Raw genomic sequence first — 5,636 nt, 5'->3', positions numbered from 1 at the left:
AGTGGAGCATGCGGAACTTAACCACTAGGCCATGAAGCTGGGCCCTGAGGTAGCCTCTTTTTTATGGAATACCATTTTTACTTGAAAGAATGAATGACAGAAACTATGATTAGACTTGGTTAATTGGCACACACTTTCTCAAAATGAACGTGAGCTTCTCCCTTCAAGAAAATCCACCGAGGGTTGACAACTGACAGTACTTATTGCCTTGATAAAATGTAAGCTCTCAAGGGAAAACCAGAATTTTGGAAAACATGTGTCCCACCAGGTAAGCTTGACAGCTTTCCAGTATTGACAAATTTTTCTGTTGGGTTTTTATTATTAATTAATATTAATTAAGATTAGCAAAGGTGGTATTTTGATAATTTGTAGTTAAATGCATCAACAAGGGAAGATCTATACAACTAGTGAAACAATGCATTACTTTAAAAAATCATACATTAGTACAAGAGCCATTCAATATGCAAAACAGGTCTGTGGATTTTAAATTAACAGGATAGAAATAGTCAATGATATTGTTTCAGGCTTCACTTTGCAAATAACCATTGAGAAACTACCACTTGTGTAGTTTTATTTTAGTATCAAAGTTGAATATCCACAATAAGCTGGAAAGGTTATTAAAAATACCACTCCTACATATTTGTGTGAGGCTGTATTTTTTTCCAACAAAAATAAGAGATTAAATGCAGAACAAATATGAAAATTTGTCTAATGAGACAGACAAGAAAGACACTTGTAAAACTGTAAAAAGAGCCACTCTTCTCACTACCTTGTTTATTTGGGGAAGTATTTTTCATAAAAACATTATTTCTGTTAACTTGCAATGGGTTATGAATATTATTCTAAATAAATTAATAAAATAGTTAAAAACTTTTATTTCTAGTATGGTAAATATTGATAGATATAACCAACATCAACATTATCCTTGGGGCCCTCACTAATTTGTAAGACTTGTCTAGATATCCTGAAACCAAAGTGTTTGAGAATCGCTGACTCACACCTCTGGGCCAACCCTCAGGGAGACAGTGTGACAAAGCGCTCTGGGTGCAGGAGGAGAGGGGTCAGGGCAAAGCCCCAGGTCCCCGGACGTGGCTCTCAGGGTCCCAGCCCCGAGGCTGGTGTCTGGGACGGGGAAGCTCAGTGTTGGGGAGTCCCCATCTCCCGAGTTTCACTTCTACTTCTCACAACCTGTGTCAGGTCCTCCTGCCTGGAGACTCATGACGCGGCCCCAGTTCTCACTCCCATTGCGTGTCCGGTTTCTAGAGACGCCAATCAGCGTCTCCGCGGTTCCGGGTTATAAAGTCTCCACCGATCCGCAAGAACTCAGTCTCCCCAGACTCCGAAGATGAGGGTTATGATGCCGCCAACCTTCCTCCTCCTGCTCTCGGGGGCCCTGACCCTGACCGAGACCTGGGCGGGTGAGTGCGGGGTCGGGAGGAAACGGCCTCTGCGGGGGGCGGAGCGAGGGGACCGCGCGGCGGGGGCGCAGGACCCCCGGGGAAGGCGCGTCCCCGCGGACACCTGCCCAGAACCCCGACCTTGGCCCTCCCGCGTCCTGACCCCTCTCTTCTCCCGCCCCCACTCTTTCCACCCCGACTCCCCGACCTTCTCCGTCCGCCGTCCCTTTTCCGTCTCACGACCCACGGGCCCCCTCGCCCCCTCCCGGCCCCATCACCCTCGGACCCGGGGACCCGCCGGGAGGAGGGTCGGGCCGGGTCTCAGGCCCTCCCCGCCCCCAGGCTCCCACTCCCTGAGGTATTTCTACACCGCCGTGTCCCGGCCCGGCCGCGGGGAGCCCCGCCTCATCGCCGTCGGCTACGTGGACGACACGCAGTTCGTGCGGTTCGACAGCGACGCCCCGAATCCGAGGAAGGAGCCGCGGGCGCCGTGGGTGGAGCAGGAGGGGCCGGAGTATTGGGAGCGGGAGACGCGGATCTCTAAGGAAAACGCACAGATTTTCCGAGTGAGCCTGAACAACCTGCGCGGCTACTACAACCAGAGCGAGGCCGGTGAGCGACGCGGACCCGGGTCCAGGTCACGACCCCCACCCCCACGGACGGGCCGGGGTCTCCCCGAGTCTCCGGGTCCGAGATTCACCCCGAGGCTGCGGGACCCGCCCGGACCCCCGACCCGGGAAGAACCTGCGGGGACTTTCCCACGGTTTCGTTTTCAGTTTAGTTTTAATCCCTGCGGGTGGTCGGGGCGGGGGCGGGGCCGAGTGGGCGGGGCTGACCGCGGGGCGGGGTCAGACTCTCACACCCTCCAGTGGATGCACGGCTGCGACGTGGGGCCGGACGGGCGCCTCCGCCGCGGGTACAGTCAGTTCGCCTACGACGGCAAAGATTACATCTCCCTGAACGAGGACCTGCGCTCCTGGACCGCGGCGGACACGGCGGCTCAGATCTCCCGGCGCAAGTGGGAGGCGGCCGGTGTGGCGGAGAGCTACAGGAACTACGCAGAGGGCCGGTGCATGGAGGGGCTCCGCAGATACCTGGAGAACGGGAAGGAGACGCTGCAGAGCGCAGGTACGAGGGGCCGCGGGGCCTCCCGGTCTCCACTCGGGCTGTGGCTGGCATCCCACAGAGAGGGGAGGGAAATGGGATCAGTGTTAGAATACCGTCCCTCAGGAGAGGGAGGAATCCACCCAGGTTTTCATATTCTGTACTAATGACTCGCCCAGAGGGCGGCCTTTCTCTAAAGGAAAGTTAAGGAATCAAGTTTCTTTACGAATGGAAGAGGAGACCATCCCTGATCGCCCATCACTGGTTCCCTTTGACCCTGGCAGCCATCTTGTGAACCATGCCTTTCTCTCTCAAGGCCTTGTTCTCGGCCTGAGAACATCTTTGCAGGTTCAAATCCAGTTTTTCTGAGTCATTCAGCCTCCACCAAGGTCAGGGCCATTATTCTGTGTTCTTTACCTTTGAGACTTGGAGCCTTCTACCCTGGGCTCTCACCCTGATTCTAGAACTTTCCGAGGAATAGGAGACAATCCCAAATTCCCAAGTCCAAGCTGGTATCTGGGTTGTGTGCTTCCTCTTTCCAAACCAGTTGTCCTGTCCATTCTCAGGATGGTCACATGAGTGCTGCTTCAGTGGCTCATGGAGGTGACTGAAAGTGTGAATTTTCTGATTCTTCCTCCTCAGATCCCCCAAAGACACACCTGACCCACCACCTCATCTCTGACCGTGAGGTCACCCTGAGGTGCTGGGCCCTGGGCTTCTACCCTGCGGAGATCACCCTGACTTGGCAGCATGATGGGGAGGACCTCACTCAGGACACAGAGCTTGGGGAGACCAGGCCTGCAGGGGATGAGACCTTCCAGAAGTGGGCGGCTGTGGTTGTGCCTTCTGGAGAGGAGCAGAGATACAGCTGCCATGTGCAACATGAGGGGCTGCCTGAACCTGTCACCCTGAGATGGGGTGAGGAGGGGGACATGGGCTCAGAGCCTCTTGTCAGGGAAAGCAGGAGCCCTTCTGGGGAACTTCAGCAGGGTCGGGGCTGAGGCCTGAGGTTCAGAGCCCCTCACCTTCCCTTCCTTTACTAGAGCCACCTCCTCAGCCCACCATCCCCATTGTGGGCATCATTGCTGGCCTGGTTCTCTTCGTGGTCATTGTAGCTGTGGTGGCTGGAATTGTGATCTGGAGAAAGAAGCGCTCAGGTAGGGAAGAGGGTATAGTCTGAGTTTTCTTGTCCCACTGGGGGGTTTCAAACCCCAGGTAGAAGTTTGCCCTGCCTCATTAATGGGAAGCACCATCCACGCACATGTGTTTGCCACTCTGGAGCTGATTGCTGACACTCTTTTGTAACACACTTGTGAAAATGAAAGACAGATTTTTTCACCTTGATAATTCTGGTGCTGGGGACATGATTCCCACAGTTGGAGGTCAGAGAGGAAGGTCCCTGCTGAGGACAGAGCAGGGCAATTGGACCTGTCCCCACATATTTCCTTTCTTCATGTTTCCAGATCCTGCTCTGGGTCTTTAGCCACAGTTCTGGAAACTTCCCTGTGGTCCAGGACTAGGGAGTTCCTCGAGGATCTCATGACCTAGACTTCTCCCTGTTTTCTTCCCACAGGTGAAAAAAGAGGGAGCTACATGCAGGCTGCAGGTAAGTTTGAGTGGGGAGTTGATTCCTGAGACCCTTGGGATAGTGTAGACGGGAGCCCATGGGGGAGCTCACCCATCCCATAGTGCCTCATTTTTTAATTTTTTTGGTGGGGAAAATTAGCCCTGAGCTAACATCTGTTGCCAGTCCTCTTTTTGCTGAGGAAGATTGGCCCTGGGCTAATATCTGTGCTTATTTTCCTCTACTTTATACGTGGGATGTCTGCCACAGCATGGCTTGATAAGAGGTGCATAGGTCCACACCTGGGATCTGAACCTGCGAATCCTGGGCTGCCGAAGCAGAGCGCATGAACTTAACCATTACACCACCGGCCCAGCCTCCCTATAGTTCCTTCTTTAGTCTCATCTCTTCTGGGCTTTGACCACATCCTCTTTTTGTCCTATCCCAGCCAGTGACAGTGCCCAGGGCTCTGATGTGTCTCTCACGGATCCTAAAGGTGAGACCCTGGAGACATGAAGTGGAGAGGGGTTGGGTCAGAGGGAACAGGACTAGGTTATGGGGATTCTTTGAGTGGGACATACTGAGCGTGCAGTGGGCTGTTGAGAATGTCAACACTGTGTGACTGACCTGAATCTTGTCATGATTATTTTCTTTCACAGTGTGAGACAGCTGCTTTGTGGGGGACTGAATGATGCAGGATTTCTTCACACTCCCACTTTGTGAGTTGAAGAACCCTGACTTCTCTTTCTACAACTGGCATCTGAATCTGTCTGCGTTCCTATTAGCATAATATGAGGAGTTGGGGAGATTCGTCCACCTCCTGCCCACCACGACCCCCTCCCGACACTGCCCTGTTTTCTTCCCCGATGGACTTTCCTGTTCCAGCAGAGGCAGGGCTGGGCTGTCTCTATCCTTGTCTTAACTTCATGTTGCACTGAGTAGTAATAACTAGCTTCTTATTGAAAATAAGAATCTAGATATGAATTTCTCTTTTCCAATTCTTGTCATAAGGGATTGATGTGTTAATTAAAGGAAAAATTTCCTAAAGTTTGAGACAGGAAATAAATGAAAACACTGAGAACCTTCTAGAATTAGTGTGTTTGCTGTGGTAAGTCTGGTGCGGGTGGGGACAGGAGAGACTGTGAGGAGCTGAGTGTGGACGGGGCCTGTGCCCTGTCAGTGTTCAGTGCATTGTGGGCTCTGACATGCTCCCTCCTCAGCTGGGTCATCTCTGCCCGTTTGTTCTGGTCCCCTCAGTAGAACCTTGTCCCACCAGACCTGTGATCACAGCAACTCGGACGTCACCTGGGTGCTATCATGTCTTCAGGACCGTGGGCAGCGAGGGCTTCCTATGGCCGCGTCAGCCTAGGCTCAGGCCTGGGCCCAGACCTCAGCCCCTACCATTTCTGTGTTTATGTTTTGTTTCTTTGGGTTTTTTTTTTTTTTTTGGATTGTTCCTGTCTTTTTTATGTTTAGCATCTGGTCTTATTCTTCTCTGGGTGTCCCCCATCTCTGACAGCAGCAGGAGCTGTTTGGCCTGTCATTGTCCCCACAAGTCCCAAGTGGCCCTT

General features: G+C 52.5%; 1 pseudogene across 1 annotated transcript; it reads left to right on the top strand.

The window, feature by feature from the left end:
• The first annotated feature begins 1,202 nt into the window (after positions 1 to 1,202).
• LOC131413910 (patr class I histocompatibility antigen, B-2 alpha chain-like) lies at positions 1,203 to 5,156 on the top strand (annotated as a pseudogene). Its single transcript, XR_009222059.1, has 8 exons — positions 1,203 to 1,418; positions 1,740 to 2,009; positions 2,250 to 2,525; positions 3,144 to 3,419; positions 3,545 to 3,658; positions 4,075 to 4,107; positions 4,514 to 4,561; positions 4,725 to 5,156. The product of XR_009222059.1 is annotated as a patr class I histocompatibility antigen, B-2 alpha chain-like (transcript).
• Positions 5,157 to 5,636: the final 480 nt, after the last annotated feature.

The sequence above is a fragment of the Diceros bicornis genome, chromosome 14 (assembly GCF_020826845.1).
Source record: "Diceros bicornis minor isolate mBicDic1 chromosome 14, mDicBic1.mat.cur, whole genome shotgun sequence".
In the NCBI taxonomy this organism is placed as follows: Eukaryota; Metazoa; Chordata; class Mammalia; order Perissodactyla; family Rhinocerotidae; genus Diceros; species Diceros bicornis.
Note: the sequence above shows the minus strand (reverse complement) of the source record. Positions and strands in the feature narration are given on the sequence as shown.